Source organism: Pongo pygmaeus, chromosome 7 (assembly GCF_028885625.2).
Source record: "Pongo pygmaeus isolate AG05252 chromosome 7, NHGRI_mPonPyg2-v2.0_pri, whole genome shotgun sequence".
Classification (NCBI taxonomy): domain Eukaryota; kingdom Metazoa; phylum Chordata; class Mammalia; order Primates; family Hominidae; genus Pongo; species Pongo pygmaeus.
The window spans coordinates 89,099,283-89,117,303 of record NC_072380.2 but is presented as its reverse complement, the minus strand read 5'-3'; positions in this window follow the sequence as shown (position 1 = coordinate 89,117,303).

The window sequence follows — 18,021 nt, the reverse complement described above, 5'->3', positions numbered from 1 at the left end:
GGGAAGAAGGAAACTCTACATTGGCTAATTAATGTTATTCCACAGTGATGGAGAGTACAGTAAAATCCTTTCATAAAACAAAATAAAACAATTATTATTAGAATCATTATTATTAGTGAGGTACATAAAATAATAATTAGTGAGGTACACTAATAACCAGTAGGCTACACTAAATAATAACAATAATAGTTGTATATTATTAGTAGTGGTAATAATAATTATTATTATTAGTGGAGTACACTAAATGTAATCATGTAAAAGGAGAGGCTTCATTTGGCCAGGCACAGTAGTTCACATTTGTAATCCCAGCACTTTGGCAGGCCGAGGCAGAAGGACCACCTGAAGTCAGTTCACAACCATCCTGGACAACATAGTGAGGCCCCATCTTTTCAAAAAATTTTCTAAAAAATTAGTCAGGCATGGTGGCACATGCCTGTAGTCCCAGCTATTCAAGAGGCTGAGGCAGGAAGATCACTTAAGCCCAGGAGTTTGAGGCTACAGCGAGCTACATTCACATCACTTACTCTAGCCTGGGTAACAGAACAGGACCTTGTCACTAAAAATAAAAATAAAAAACAGAAAAGGCTGCATTAAACCAAGGTTAAAGAAGACAGTTTGAGTTCATTTGTTATTTAAAAAAACAAAGCAGAAGAATAAAGGTGGTGAAAATTGTAGTGTAAACTATTACACTGAACTGAAAATTCCTCTATAAACTGTCATCATGAGAAAGTTTATTTCCTATCTCTCATACCCATCCACAAAAGAGAATATAAAACTTTAACCCACTTTAGCTTTTCTTCTTGAGAAAAAGAGCAGAGCAGAGGACAGTGGTGAATCATCAATTGCATTAATTCTGAATTCATGCTATAGCAGAAAGCATTATAGCATTGTTTTAATGTTAGATATCAGATCCAGCTATCAAGTCAAAGAATTTATACTCATTGAATGTTAAATATGTGACTGAGATTTTTTAAACCCAGCTTATTAAGATAAAATTTATGTCAAAATGCATGTAAAACATTTTAAGTGTGCAATCTGATGAATTTTGACACATGTACACACCCTTGAAACCATCTCTCCCAGTGAAGATGCAGAAGGTTTCCACCACCCCAATGAAGAGGCAAAACAATTTATAATGTTTCTTCATGGCCCTCTGCGGTAAATCTTACCCCCCCCATTCTAGACAACTGATGATCTAATTTCTATCATAAATTAGTTTTGCCTTTCCTAGAACTTCACGTAACTGGAATAATACACTCTGCAGTCATTTTTTGTCTAGCTTCTTTCATTCAGTGTAATGCTTAAACAATTTACTCATATTGTTGGATGACTGTGTTCCTCTTCATTGCTGAGTAGTATTCCATTGCATGAAAAAAAGTTTTACATTCATCTGTTGACGGAGTTTGTTTCCAGGTTTTGGCTATTATGAATAAACCTGCTATAAACATATTTGGATATAACATTTTGTGAATGTTTTCTCTGCTCATTTTAACACTTTAGGAGTTAAATTGCCATGTCTTACAGTAAGCATATGATTCACTTTACTAAAAATTGGTACACTCTTCTGACAACGAAGTATGAGTGTTTCACTTGCTTCACATCCTCACCAACCCTTGGTATTGTCAGTCATTTAATTGCAGTTATCCTAGTAGGTCTGAAGTCATATCTTGTTTGAATTCACATTCCTTGCTACCTAACAATGTCGGGCATTTTTCTATGTGCTTATTGTCCATTTGAATGCATTGCTTTGTGAGGTACCTGTATAAATCTCTTTGCCTGTTAGTGTAGGGTTATTTTCTTCTTTTTATTGAGTTGTAAACTCTTTATATAGTCCTATTTCAAGTCCCTTATCAGATGTATGTGGCAAGTATTTTCTTCCAGTCTGCATACTGTCTTCTCATTTTCTCAATGAAGTCTTATGAAGAACAGTTTTTACTTTTGATGACATCCAACTTAACACTTTTCCCCTTTATTTTATAGTTATTTTATAAGAAATCTTTGCCAGCTCCAAAGTTCCAAAGATTTTCTCCATTTGTTTTTAGAAGTTTAATAATTTTAGCTTTTATGTTTAGGTATGAACCATTATTAATTAATTTTGGCATAAGATATGAGGCAAAGATCAAAGTTCATTTTTTCGTCTGAATAACCAATTGTTCCGACACCATTTTTTGAAAAGTCAATACTCTCCTTTTGGAAGTGAACATCTTTGTCAGAATTAATTGACCATAAGCGTGCAAGGGCTGGTTCAATACTTTTTTCCATTGTTATATATGCTTATCTGTACAAACATCACATTGTTTTGATTATTGTATTTTTAAAGCAAATATTGAACTCAAGAAACGTTATCCAACTTTAATCTTTTTTGTAAAAATTGTTTAACTACTCTAGATCCTTTGTATTTCCATACTACTTTTAGACACAGTTTCTTAATTTCTATGAAAAGGTCTGCTGTGGTTTTGAGAGATGTTGTTTTGAATTTATTTATTTATTTGGGGAGAATGTGCATCTTAATGCTATTGAGTCTTCTACTCCGTGAATATATCTTTCCAATTATTTATATCCCCTTTCATTTTGCTCAGCAATGTCTTACAGTTTTTATTGTAGAAGTCTTAATTTTATTCCTGTTAAATGGTTTTGTTTCTCTTGTGGTATATTTTTAAATTTTATTTTCTAATTGTTTGTTTCTAATGTATAGAAATGATTTATTTTTGTAAATTGTCCTTGTATCTGATGAATACTAGTATCCCACTGTGTGTATGTGTGTGTGTGTGTGTGTGTGTGTGTGTGTAGGCTCCTTGGGATTTTCTACATAGATAGTTATGTCATCTGGAAATAGAAACAGTTATATTTCTTCTTTTCAGTCTTTATGCATTCTTTTTTCATGTTTCATTGCATTGGCCAGGATTCCACTCTAATATCTAATCAAAATGATGAGAAGGAACATCCTTATTCCCTTCTCAATTTTAGAGGGAGAGCACTCAGTATGATAGCTGTACGTTTTTTGTAGAGGTCCCTTTTCATATTAAGGATATCATCTGCTATTTCTAATTGCTATGAATCTGTGTCATAAATGGATGTTTTGTTGCAACTAAGATTTGAACCCACTATGAATTGGAATCTATGTTGCTTTTTCGTTTAGACACAAGTTGTTTGTGGTCTGGTTTTTAAAGCAAAACATTTTAAGAAAAAATATTAAGTTTATAATGTGCTGCTGCCCCTATCTGTTCAGATATGGGAAAAGGGTAAGAAGTATCTCATTAGTATTAGACATATCAAGCAAGAAGTATCTTCCCCAAAGGAAGTGTTTGTATTTCAAGAATTGTATTCCTCCAAATAAGATAATAGTTATTTACCTTTACATAATACTTCACAGTTTACCTGAGAGTTTTTATCCGTAAGATCTCATTTGATCCTTAAAACCTCTGAGATAAATTAAACTAATTAATTTTTTTACTGTAGTCATTCTACCGTGGAAGAAATAGGGCTCAGAGAGATTAAATGAAACATTTTTATAGATATGTAATGTTATGTGAACAACTTTGTACTAGTCAAACCTTCCAGTTGGTTGTAGGAACAAAATAGATGCTAAGGATGGTGACAAGGAATCTCTTCGTTCTCAGAGCAATTTTTTTTCTTCAGAGATAATTTAGGACTTATGTGACAAAATCTGAAACATAGAATCCCTTTAAATAAATGTTTACCTAGGCTGTAAACTCATTGTGTAATAAATTTAAGTGGCTAAGAGACAGGGCATGATTCTTAGTCTCTTGGGCTTGCCTCTGCCCATAGCTCAGTGCCTGGCGCGTAGATCACAGTAAAAATGTGTGGGTTGGTGGCCGGGCGCGGTGGCTCACGCCTGTAATCCCAGCACTTTGGAAAGCCGAGGCGGGCGGATCACAAGGTCAGGAGTTCGAGACCAGCCTAGCCTGACCAACATAGTGAAACCCCGTCTCTACTAAAAATACAAAAAAAAAAGCCGGGCAAAGTGGCAGGCGCCTGTAGTCCCAGCTACTCGGGAGGCTGAGGCAGGAGAATCTCTTGAAACCGGAAAGAGGAAGTTGCAGTGAGCCAAGATGGCGCCACGGCACACTCCCGCCTGGGCAACAAGAGTGAAATTCCGTTTCAAAAAAAAAAAAAAATGTGTGGGTTGGCAGCCTGGAATACTACCTGCTTCTGCTTCTTCTGAAATGATGTATTAAACTTAAATTCTAACAACAGGTATTTGAATCTCATAATTAATTTTCATACTGCAAAAGTAAATAACAAAAGATAATTTTGTCCTTCAGGAGTCACATTCTACTTCTAACATTTCTTAATATCTATCCTCAACCAGATTCTAAAAAAAAGATATAGAGCAATTGGCATCTATTTATATTTTACTTAAAATTAATAGGACAAACATATGCTTTAGATTTCTGTGACTCAAATTTTGATTCATTAAAATTAGTAATGTACACCTAAAGGGGGAGAATCTAGGATTTCAATTGTGGACCATGACACAGTCATAAACATTCAGTATTGCAATGGTCTCTGTTTAATCTTTCTTCCCTGCTAAACTGAAAACTCCCTGCAGGCCATAGCTGTCTTGCTCCCAACAACTGAACTGGGTTCCTGCTATCATACCTAACACGTGTTAGCACTAAATACATATTTGGTGAAGAATGAATGAGTGCCAAAACTGAAAGCTACCAGCTCAAGTTCTGAATGAAACTACTTGTGCTTTTTCAATTTAATGCCAGAAGAGTTTGAATACAAGAACACACATGCTGGGGAGCAGGACATTTTTTCTATTAGATGCTTTATTTATCCCTACATCTTTCAGACAGACGGAGGGAATGTGCTCCAGGAAGGAGAGTGGGATGCTGGGTGTCAAGTCTCCAGGGTTTAATTCCCAACTCTGAATTTCACCAGCTTCAAGGCCTTGGGCAAGTCACTTAACCTCTGTTCCAAACAGAAATAATACCACCTCCTCCCAAGAGCGCACCAAGGCAAGTTTGATTGATGGCTAAGCTCTTGGAGCCTTTGATGAAATGTGCTGAATGTCTGCCAAGTATTACTACTGCTAATAATAATAATGTTTTTCTAACACAGTCCCACGGAGCAAAATAAATCGGTAACAAGGGACACATTGCTCCATCAAAGCAAATTGTGACCAATTCTTTTTGAAAGAGGGATGATAGGCTTTGTTCCACAATGGTATCATTTTCTGCAATCTATTCTCTCCTTATTTATAAGTAGAACTAGTTGTCAAGTGTCTATGTGAGATGTTTATGCATCTTTAGAAAGGAGAAATGAAGGGGAAAGATTTTAACTAAATACAGATATAGTCATATTATGGAAATGTCACGTTTTCGGGGTAGGTTAATCAATTTATAAAAATAAACAGATGATTAGTAAGGTAGAAATGTTGTCATTTGTTATTTCATCAGCTACATGGTTTCATTGTATCCAAAAAGAAAATCTAAGGAAACTCTAATCCATCAATTTAGTTTTCAAACATCTATTTCTTGAAATAGAAATATTATTCTGTATTATTTAGAAACTTTATTATTTTTCGTTACAATATCAAATATAATTTTAAAATAAGATTAATAAGTTTTTTCGGTTAAAAAATATATATTTACTCTAGACCATTGGGACAGAGATATAAACATAAATGAATAAAAATCAAAATCTTACTACAGCGTACTAATTAAAAGTGTATTCTCTGTGTAGACTGCCAGGGTTCAACCCCATGTCTGCCATTTTCAGTTTGACCAGGCTTCTTCATTTGTACATAGCTCAGCTTCCTTATCTTCTCAGTGGGACAGTACTGACGGTCTTCCAAGGTGTTGTGGAAAATTTATTAAACAGTGTACTTGAAGCACTTAGAAGACTGCCTGGCAGAGATACCATTGTTAAATAAGCTATTATTGCTATTATTTAACCACTCATAATCTCTAAATTTACAGATGATTTTAAGTCCTTTTTATTAATAAAAATTAAATATTAAAATATAGCTTTTTTTAAAAAATTTGAGATCATACTGAGAGGTGACAGTGTGCTGACAGTCCTCACAGCCCTCGCTCGCTCTCAGCGCCCCCTCTGCCTGGGCTCCCACTTTGGCGGCACTTGAGGAGCCCTTCAGCCCACCGCTGCACTGTGGAAGCCCCCTTCTGGGCTGGCCAAGGCCGGAGCCGGTTCCCTCAGCTTGCAGGGAGGTGTGGAGGGAGAGGCGCGAGCGGGAACCCGGGCTGCGCGCGGGGCTTGCGGGCCAGCTGGAGTTCCGGGTGGGCGTGGGCTTGGCGGGGCCCCGCACTCGGAGCAGCCGGCTGGCCCTGCCGGCCCCGGGCAATGAGGGGCTTAGCACCCGGGCCAGCGGCTGCGGAGGGTGTACTGGGTCCTCCAGCAGTGCCAGCCCACCGGTGCTGCACTCGATTTCTCACCGGGCCTTAGCTGCCTTCCACGGGGCAGGGCTCGGGACCTGCAGCCCGCCATGCCTGAGCCTCCCACCCCCTCCATGGGCTCCTGTGCGGCCCAAGCCTCCCCGATGAGCACCGCCCCTTGCTCCACGGCGCCCAGTCCCATTGACCACCCAAGGGCTGAGGAGCACGGGCTCACGGTGCGGGACTGGCAGGCAGCTCCACCTGCAGCCCCTGTGCGGGATCCACTGGCTGAAGCCAGCTGGGCTCCTGAGTCTGGTGGGGACGTGGAGAACCTTTATGTCTAGCCCAGGGATTGTAAACACACCAATCGGCGCCCTGTCAGAACAGACCGCTCGGCTCTACCAATCAGCAGGATGTGAGAGGGGCCAGATAAGAGAATAAAAGCAGGCTGCCCGGGCCAGCAGTGGCAACCTGCTGGGGTCACCTTCCAGACTGTGGAAACTTTGTTCTTTCGCTCTTTGCAATAAGTCTTGTTACTGCTCACTCTTTAGGTCCGCACTGCTTTTATAAGCTGTAACACTCACCAGGAAGGTCTGCAGCTTCACTCCTGAAGCCAGCGAGACCACGAGCTCACCGGGAGGAACGAACAATTCCAGACTCACCGCCTTAAGAGCTGTAACACTCACCGCGAAAGTCTGCAGCTTCACTCCTGAGCCAGTGAAACCACGAACCCACCAGAAGGAAGAAACTCCGAACACATCGGAACACCAGAAGGAGCAAACTCCGGACCCGCCACCTTAAGAGCTGTAACACTCACGGCGAGGGTCCTCGGCTTCATTCTTGAAATCAGTGAGACGGAGGACCCACCAATTCCGGACAAAATACCACCCAAGCCATTTTTAACCTGCTTTTCCTCACTTAGTATATTACGAGAATTGTCTTATGTCATTAGACACTTTTCTACATTATGATGCAGCCATTTAGAACTGCATAATATTCTACTGATTGATTTCTCTTAACCTAAAAAAAAACACCTTATTGTCAGCCATTTACATTGTGTTCATTTTCTGTTTTTATAAAGAATATGGTGAAGCCCATAATTTTGTGCATCTGAGCATATTTTAAATTATGGCTTTGGGATAGATTTGTTAAATAGAATTTTCAAGGAGCAAAGGATATACATATTTTAAAGCTTTTGCTATTGAATTATCCTCCAAAAAGGTTGAGACAACCGTGTATGTCATAATAATTTAATGTTGTCCTTTTAAATTTACATAAACATATTGTTTATCCCTGTGTGAGCCATGCCTGAGATACTCTCTTATTGGAAATTTAGAGACAGAGAAATAAATGAAGAGAGAGTCCAATAGATTAACAGTATAGATTACTTCTGCATTTTTTTCAAGATTGATCTCTACCTTGAAAAAACATGTAGATGGGCATCTGAGAAGATTTATAAATGTTGGTAAAAAATACAGCAATCATATGCTCTGCTCATTTTCTCTATTTAGAATAATTTATTTTCAAGTTTGTTATTTTCTTCTATTTTGTGATACATAATATTAAGGCCATTTTGAAATAGCTATATTCTGGCATGGTTTTTATTACATTCTTATAATTTACTTATTTTAAGAAATCATTTAACAGAAAGTCAAGTTCTTTGACATTTTTAAAAGTTTTATTTGATATTTAATTGACGAATAATAATTGTACAAATTCATAGGGCACAGTGTAATGTTTGGGTACATGTATACATTTTTATCTCAGTAAGATGGACATCTTTAGAGAGATCCTGAGATCCTGATGCAGATAAAAGAGGCTTCTGGCACACTTTAGGAAATGGATGTCTGTTTGTATGATTCTCTTAAGTCACACTTGCCCAAGACTTGTTGTTTCCACCTTCTTAGCCTTGCTTTTTTTCTCTGAACTACCCTCCAGAAGGAAGACAACTCCTTTTAAACTAAGAGAATATTCACTGTATCCAGGAAAAAAAAAAGGCCATCTTGGAGTTAAATTTAGTGGCAGGAGAAAAGAGAATGGAGACTTCGTTATTGGAATGAAGATTTTCCCCTTGATGTTTATGTCTCTAGTACCTATTGATAACAGGAACGTGTTTCATGTATTGTGATGAATAGTGTATATTAAATTCTACATATAAAGCTGTAATTTCATTGAAAGACTCTACTGACATTGAAAAATGATGTCGCTGGTAAGCTGAGCTTGAATTACAACTTTAATTATTTACACTTGGGTCTACATTATTCCTATATTATACCTGTCATAGTACTATCTTGTCCTGGGCCTGCTAACAGGACCATGATGATAATCTACTCCATCAGTGGGTCAGGTAGAACAGCATAGCCACATCAGTCAACCACTTCATACAGAGATGAGAGTAATACAGGAACTGGATAGAGCATAAAGGGTAGAATTTACATAGAAGCTGTTTTGCAAATCCTCTCACCTAGCAGAAAGAGAGCTTTCTGGGGGTTTCCAGAGAGTAGCTTCTCTAACCTGTTAACCTCTTAAAAGTAGAAAACTGTTTTCGTTATTCTTCCTCTATATATTTAGCTGTCTTACTATTGTTTGACTTACCTATGAGATTACTTTGATAACAACGGGGAATCCAGAAGATTTGTTTTAGATATTTTTATTTTGGACTTACATGTTCCTGTGAGCAGACCCCAGTCTCTTTTAACAAAATCACCTTGTTTGTGACTTATCTTACATTAAAGACCCCAGGAAAATGTAATGTAGTTTGAGCACATAAAGATGTAAGAGATTTTGGATTCATTCCATTTATCTACTATCCATTTAAAGGAAATCTTCAGGTTAAGATTATTTTTAAGTTATTCATTAAAGAATAATCATATGGCAAAAAGGAAATTAAAAATAACATTTTAACATGAGTCTGTAAATCACAGACTTCCATGCCACATAATGGTATTATTAGGAACTACTCCAACTTGATAGGTATGTTTACATACCTTTTCAAACAGTCTTCTATGAAGAGGAAGACAGATGCCATGGGAAGGGCTTTAACTGGACATCAATCACAACTATTATCCAAGATCCCCATGGGGACCAAGTATTTCATGTGGCAGCCCAAATGAAGAGAAGTTTCTCTAGCAAAAAACGGAGATACCAGTCATATGTAAGTGATTTCATCGGTTACATGTCAGTGGGAAATATTTTGAAATCAGCTTATGTACAATTCCAATAATTGCAGATTATACATGATTATACACATACACACAAACACACACGATTTCAGCTGATCAATAAGTAGTCTTAGAGAAAGAGCACATAAGACCAATCTATTTTCTTGAGAAAGAGTATAACAGAGGGAAAACCTAGAGAGGAAAACACAAAAATAAAAATAGTAATTGAGTGGGGTATTACTGGTTATTTTTGATTATTGATGCTTAATTATTTCCAAAAGAAAGAACAATTCTTATTTGTGTCCTAACAATGAAGAAAAAATATATCCCATCAATCTAACCTCCTATCAGGCCAGTAAATACTTTAAAAACAAAACAGATACTCCAAAGTTGTGTTTTATAAAGTTTGTATCTACCCATACATTTTTCTTTAGATATAAGATATGGTTTATTTGATGAAGGCCCTGTACAAAACTCCAAACTTATAGAAAACATTATACTATCTTAGAGTTTCTAAAGTACTTTCAAGAAAAAATGTAAAAATATTGCACACGATTTACATTTTTACTAAAATATGCTGGAAAAGTTATTTTTACAATTGCCGTGGATTTATTTTCTAAATTGAATTTAAAAGTCTCCAGTCTATAAAGTAAGATAAGTCTTACAGACATACAAGAAGAAAAATCAACATTAGCTCTAAGTAGTCAATGTGATATATTGTCCGTACTACAAACATTATAATGTTGAAAAAATGGTTAACTAGCCTTTACCCACATTATTTACATTTAATAACTGGGAAAAATATTATCAAAGTCCTTGGGATTTACTAAACAATTCCCTATCCAGCCTCTCAGTCTTTTAATATTAAGGCAATTCTTTAAAAGCCAAGGCTAAAGTGTTGGCCTGGCCTCATGTTCCCATGAGGGAGCTCCCATAGACAGATGTTTGTGGCCTTTCCCTACTTGCTTACTGACTTACTTCTTCTCGTGGGATTTTCCGGCTGGCAAGCTGGAAAAGTACACAGAGTGATCCCAGCTTCTCTTTGTGAAGCAGCCTGCCCATAGAAAGTCTACGTTCTGCTCTGTCGTGCTAGGCTTCTTGGGTCAGGAGGCTCCTACAGGGATGTCCTGTGGTGGCCCAGCTCACTGTGATAGTGTGGCTAAGTATAAATCTGAGTGAAGAGTTAGAAAAATGCAAACCTAAGCCATATCTCCAGCTTAGCTTTTATCAGTAAGAAAGCTAATATTTTGATGCTCATCTGCTTCCTGTGGCTATAGAGCGTTATTTATTTATTGAGTGTTTCAAGAGAAGAAAGGCATGATGTACTGTTTATTAACCTTGAAAGATGGATGCAGAATAACATTTGGTGTTCTTTGCTCATGGGGATGCAGCTAAGAGACAGAAGCATTTAATAGTTTGCAGATCCAGGTCTTCTAGAATTGAGTCCTGGCATTTTGAGGCTGCATCTGTGTGGCTGTTATTCCAGTGGTGTGGCTGTTTATTAGCTGGGACAGATCCAAGCAAGCTGGCTGCCCAGGTCTGTGTGTGCACGTCATTATTGCTGCCCACGATTGCACAGAGGCAATTAGGCCAAGCATTGCAGGTGAGGGCCAGAAAAGGATAAGGACGTCTTGAAAAAAGGGAGTTTTTTTTTTTTATTTATTTTTATTTATTTTTATTTTTTTATTTTTTATTTTTTTTCTTTTATTATTATTATTATTATTATTATTATTATACTTTAGTTTTATGGTACATGTGCCCAATGTTCAGGTAAGTTACATCTGTATACATGTGCCATGCTGGTGCGCTGCACCCACCAACTCGTCATCTAGCATTAGGTATATCTCCCAATGCTATCCCTCCCCCCTCCCCCCAACCCACAACAGTCCCCGAAGTGTGATGTTCCCCTTCCTGTGTCCATGTGTTCTCATTGTTCAATTCCCACCTATGAGTGAGAATATGCGGTGTTTGGTTTTTTGTTCTTGCAACAGTTTACTGAGAATGGTGATTTCCAATTTCATCCATGTCCCTACAAAGGACATGAACTCATCATTTTTTATGGCTGCATAGTATTCCATGGTGTATATGTGCCACATTTTCTTAATCCAGTCTATCATTGTTGGACATTTGGGTTGGTTCCAAGTCTTTGCTATTGTGAATAATGTGGCAATAAACATACGTGTGCATGTGTCTTTATAGCAGCACGATTTATAGTCCTTTGGGTATATACCCAGTAATGGGATGGCTGGGTCAAATGGTATTTCTAGTTCTAGATCCCTGAGGAATCGCCACACTGACTTCCACAAGGGTTGAACTAGTTTACAGTCCCACCAACAGTGTAAAAGTGTTCCTATTTCTCCACATCTTCTCCAGCACCTGTTGTTTTCTGACTTTTTAATGATTGCCATTCTAACTGGTGTGAGATGGTATCTCATTGTGGTTTTGATTTGCATTTCTCTGATGGCCAGTGATGGTGAGCATTTTTTCATGTGTTTTTTGGCTGCATAAATATCTTCTTTTGAGAAGTGTCTGTTCATGTCCTTCGCCCACTTTTTGATGGGGTTGTTTGTTTTTTTCTTGTAAATTTGTTGGAGTTCATTGTAGATTCTGGATATTAGCCCTTTGTCAGATGAGTAGGTTGCGAAAATTTTCTCCCATTTTGTAGGTTGCCTGTTCACTCTGATGGTAGTTTCCTTTGCTGTGCAGAAGCTCTTTAGTTTAATTAGATCCCATTTGTCAATTTTGGCTTTTGTTGCCATTGCTTTTGGTGTTTTAGACATGAAGTCCTTGCCCATGCCTATGTCCTGAATGGTATTGCCTAGGTTTTCTTCTAGGGTTTTTATGGTTTTAGGTCTAACATTTAAGTCTTTAATCCATCTTGAATTGATTTTTGTATAAGGTGTAAGGAAGGGATCCAGTTTCAGCTTTCTACATACGGCTAGCCAGTTTTCCCAGCACCATTTATTAAATAGGGAATCCTTTCCCCATTTCTTGTTTTTCTCAGGTTTGTCAAAGATCAGATAGTTGTAGATATGTGGCATTATTTCTGACGGCTCTGTTCTGTTCCATTAATCTATATCTCTGTTTTGGTACCAGTACCATGCTGTTTTGGTTACTGTAGCCTTGTAGTATAGTTTGAAGTCAGGTAGCGTGATGCCTCCAGCTTTGTTCTTTTGGCTTAGGATTGACTTGGCGATGCGGGCTCTTTTTTGGTTCCATATGAACTTTAAAGTAGTTTTTTCCAATTCTGTGAAGAAAGTCATTGGTAGCTTGATGGGGATGGCATTGAATCTGTAAATTACCTTGGGAAGGATGGCCATTTTCATGATATTGATTCTTCCTACCCATGAGCATGGAATGTTCTTCCATTTGTTTGTATCCTCTTTTATTTCCTTGAGCAGTGGTTTGTAGTTCTCCTTGAAGAGGTCTTTCACATCCCTTGTAAGTTGGATTCCTAGGTATTTTATTCTCTTTGAAGCAATTGTGAATGGGAGTTCACCCATGATTTGGCTCTCTGTTTGTCTGTTATTGATGTATAAGAATGCTTGTGATTTTTGCACGTTGATTTTGTATCCTGAGACTTTGCTGAAGTTGCTTATCAGCTTAAGGAGATTTTGGGCTGAGACAATGGGGTTTTCTAGATATACTATCATGTCATCTGCAAACAGGGACAATTTGACTTCCTCTTTTCCTAATTGAATACCCTTGATTTCCTTCTCCTGCCTAATTGCCCTGGCCAGAACTTCCAACACTATGTTGAATAGAAGTGGCGAGAGAGGGCATCCCTGTCTTGTGCCAGTTTTCAAAGGGAATGCTTCCAGTTTTTGCCCATTCAGTACGATATTGGCTGTGGGTTTGTCATAAATAGCTCTTATTATTTTGAGATACGTCCCATCAATTCCTAATTTATTGAGAGTTTTTAGCATGAAGGGTTGTTGAATTTTGTCAAAGGCCTTTTCTGCATCTATTGAGATAATCATGTGGTTTTTGTCTTTGGTTCTGTTTATATGCTGGATTACATTTATTGATTTGCGTATATTGAACCAGCCTTGCATCCCAGGGATGAAGCCCACTTGATCATGGTGGATAAGCTTTTTGATGTGCTGCTGGATTCTGTTTGCCAGTATTTTATTGAGGATTTTTGCATCAATGTTCATCAAGGATATTGGTCTAAAATTCTCTTTTTTTGTTGTGTCTCTGCCAGGCTTTGGTATCAGGATGATGCTGGCCTCATAAAATGAGTTAGGGAGGATTCCCTCTTTTTCTATTGATTGGAATAGTTTCAGAAGGAATGGTACCAGCTCCTCCTTGTACCTCTGGTAGAATTCAGCTGTGAACCCATCTGGTCCTGGACTTTTTTTGGTTGGTAAGCTATTGATTATTGCCACAATTTCAGCTCCTGTTATTGGTCTATTCAGAGATTCAACTTCTTCTTGGTTTAGTCTTGGGAGGGTGTATGTGTTGAGGAATTTATCCATTTCTTCTAGATTTTCTAGTTTATTTGCATAGAGGTGTTTGTAATATTCTCTGATGGTAGTTTGTATTTCTGTGGGATCGGTGGTGATATCCCCTTTATCATTTTTTATTGCATCTATTTGATTCTTCTCTCTTTTTTTCTTTATTAATCTTGCTAGCGGTCTATCAATTTTGTTGATCCTTTCAAAAAACCAGGTCCTGGATTCATTTATTTTTTGAAAGGTTTTTTGTGTCTCTATTTCCTTCAGTTCTGCTCTGATTTTAGTTATTTCTTGCCTTCTGCTAGCTTTTGAATGTGTTTGCTCTTGCTTTTCTAGTTCTTTTAATTGTGATGTTAGGGTGTCAATTTTGGATCTTTCCTGCTTTCTCTTGTGGGCATTTAGTGCTATAAATTTCCCTCTACACACTGCTTTGAATGCATCCCAGAGATTCTGGTATGTTGTGTCTTGGTTTTCGTTGGTTTCAAAGAACATCTTTATTTCTGCCTTCATTTCGTTATGTACCCAGTAGTCATTCAGGAGCAGGTTGTTCAGTTTCCATGTAGTTGAGCGGTTTTGAGTGAGATTCTTAATCCTGAGTTCTAGCTTGTTTGCACTGTGATCTGAGAGACAGTTTGTTACAATTTCTATTCTTTTACATTTATTGAGGAGAGCTTTACTTCCAAGTGTGTGGTCAATTTTGGAATAGGTGTGGTGTGGTGCTGAAAAAAATGTATATTCTGTTGATTTGGGGTGGAGAGTTCTGTAGATGTCTATTAGGTCCGCTTGGTGCAGAGCTGAGTTCCATTCCTGGGTATCCTTGTTGACTTTCTGTCTCATTGATCTGTCTAATGTTGACAGTGGGGTGTTAAAGTCTCCCATTATTAATGTGTGGGAGTCTAAGTCTCTTTGTAGGTCACTGAGGACTTGCTTTATGAATCTGGGTGCTCCTGTATTGGGTGCATATATATTTAGGATAGTTAGCTCTTCTTGTTGAATTAATCCCTTTACCATTATGTAATGGCCTTCTTTGTCTCTTTTGATCTTTGTTGGTTTAAAGTCTGTTTTATCAGAGACTAGGATTGCAACCCCTGCCTTTTTTTGTTTTCCATTTGCTTGGTAGATCTTCCTCCATCCTTTTATTTTGAGCCTATATGTGTCTCTGCACGTGAGATGGGTTTCCTGAATACAGCACACTGATGGGTCTTGAGTCTTTATCCAATTTGCCAGTCTGTGTCTTTTAATTGGAGCATTTAGTCCATTTACATTTAAAGTTAATATTGTTATGTGTGAATTTGATCCTGTCATTATGATGTTAGCTGGATATTTTGCTCGTTAGTTGATGCAGTCTCTTCCTAGTCTCAATGGTCTTTACATTTCGGTATGATTTTGCAGTGGCTGGTACCGGTTGTGCCTTTCCATGTTTAGCGCTTCCTTCAAGAGCTCTTTTAGGGCAGGCCTGGTGGTGACAAAATCTCTCAGCATTTGCTTGTCTGTAAAGTATTTTATTTCTCCTTCATTTATGAAGCTTAGTTTGGCAGGATATGAAATTCTGGGTTGAAAATTCTTTTCTTTAAGAATGTTGAATATTGGCCCCCACTCTCTTCTGGCTTGTAGGGTTTCTGCTGAGAGATCCGCTGTTAGTCTGATGGGCTTCCCTTTGAGGGTAACCCGACCTTTCTCTCTGGCTGCCCTTAACATTTTTTCCTTCATTTCAACTTTGGTGAATCTGACAATTATGTGTCTTGGAGTTGCTCTTCTCAAGGAGTATCTTTGTGGCGTTCTCTGTATTTCCTGAATCTGAATGTTGGCCTGCCTTGCTAGATTGGGGAAGTTCTCCTGGATAATATCCTGCAGAGTGTTTTCCAACTTGTTTCCATTCTCCCCATCACTTTCAGGTACACCAATCAGACGTAGATTTGGTCTTTTCACATAGTCCCACATTTCTTGGAGGCTTTGCTCGTTTCTTTTTATTCTTTTTTCTCTAAACTTCCCTTCTCGCTTCATTTCATTCATTTCATCTTCCAGGGCTGACACCCTTTCTTCCATTTGATCGCATCGGCTCCTGAGGCTTCTGCATTCTTCACGTAGTTCTCGAGCCTTGGTTTTCAGCTCCATCAACTCCTTTAAGCACTTCTCTGTATTGGTTATTCTAGTTATACATTCTTCTAAATTTTTTTCAAAGTTTTCAACTTCTTTGCCTTTGGTTTGAATATCCTCCCGTAGCTCGGAGTAATTTGATCGTCTGAAGCCTTCTTCTCTCAGCTCGTCAAAGTCATTCTCCGTCCAGCTTTGTTCCGCTGCTGGTGAGGAACTGCGTTCCTTTGGAGGAGGAGAGGTACTCTGCTTTTTAGAGTTTCCAGTTTTTCTGCTCTGTTTTTTCCCCATCTTTGTGGTTTTATCTACTTTTGGTCTTTGATGATGGTGATGTACAGATGGGTTTTTGGTGTGGATGTCCTTTCTGTTAGTTTTCTTTCTAACAGAGAGAACCCTCAGCTGCAGGTTTGTTGGAGTACCTGGCCGGCCGTGTGAGGTGTCAGTCTGCCCCTGCTGGGGGGTGCCTCCCAGTTAGGCTGCTTGGGGGTCAGGGGTCAGGGACCCACTTGAGGAGGCAGTCAGCCCGTTCTCAGATCTCCAGCTGCGTGCTGGGAGAACCACTGCTCTCCTCACAGCTGTCAGACAGGGACATTTAAGTCTGCAGAGGTTACTGCTGTCTTTTTGTTTGTCTGTGCCCTGCCCCCAGAGGTGGAGCCTACAGAGGCAGGCAGGCCTCCTTGAGCTGTGGTGGGCTCCACCCAGTTCAAGCTTCCAGGCTGCTTTGTTTACCTAAGCGAGCCTGGGCAATGGCGGGCGCCCCTCCCCCAGCCTGGCTGCCGACTTGCTGTTTGATCTCAGACTGCTGTGCTAGCAATCAGCGAGACTCCGTGGGCGTAGGACCCTCTGAGCCAGGTGCGGGCTATACTCTCCTGGGGCACCGTTTCCTAAGCCCGTCGGAAAAGCACAGTATTCGGGTGTGAGTGGCCCGATTTTCCAGGTGCCGTCTGTCACCCCTGGAAGGGGAACTCCCTGACCCCTTGCGCTTCCCGAGTGAGGCAATGCCTCGCCCCTGCTTCGGCTGGCGCACGGTGCGCTCACCCACTGACCTGCGCCCACTGTCTGGCACTCCCTAGTGAGATGAACATGGTACCTCAGATGGAAATGCAGAAATCACCTGTCTTCTGCGTGGCTCACGCTGGGAGCTGTAGACCGGAGCTGTCCCTATTCGGCCATCTTGGCTCCTCCCCATCCAAAAGGGAGTTTTTTTAAAATCAGATATCACTGTGAAAAATTTTAGGCACTGGCTATATGAAATAATCTTAGCTTCCTTTATTTTTTTCATCCAGACCTTCAAGCTAGGACTTTAAATTTCAAAAGCCGTTAAGTTCCAGTCAAGCAACGGAGCTTCATAGCAGGCATTGATAGGAATCTGAATTAATTTTTTTCCTGACCTGCCTTTAATGCAAAGGAGGTGAACTACGCAGGGGCCCATCCCCTGTATTCATGTGGTTTGTTTCAAAAGAACTCTGTCCCTACATATTATCTTTAGGTGACTCTGGTTCATCAACAAATAGCCCCTAGTAGTGGAGTCCTTATTAAATAAGGAATAGACTAACTTTGCCTGAAGTAGAAGAGAAGCATCCCAGTGAAATATATTCAAACCCAAAAGCTCAGAAGGCAAATAAAAAGGTGTGTGCCGGGAATACTCAGTTCTCAGGAACCAAGTTTGCTCAGGTAACAAGGAGGAATTGGATTGTTTTTTATTTTATTTACTTATTTATTTATTTTTGAAACTGAGTCTCGCTCTGTCACACAGGCTAGAATGCTGTGGGGCAGTCTCGGCTTACCCCAACCTTTGCCTCCCAAGTTCAAACCATTCTCCTGCCTCAGCCTCCCCAGTAGTTGGGATTACAGGCGCCCACCACCACATCCAACTAATTTTTGTATTTTTAGAACAGACAGGGTTTCACCATGTTGGCCAGGCTGGTTTCAAACTCTTGATCT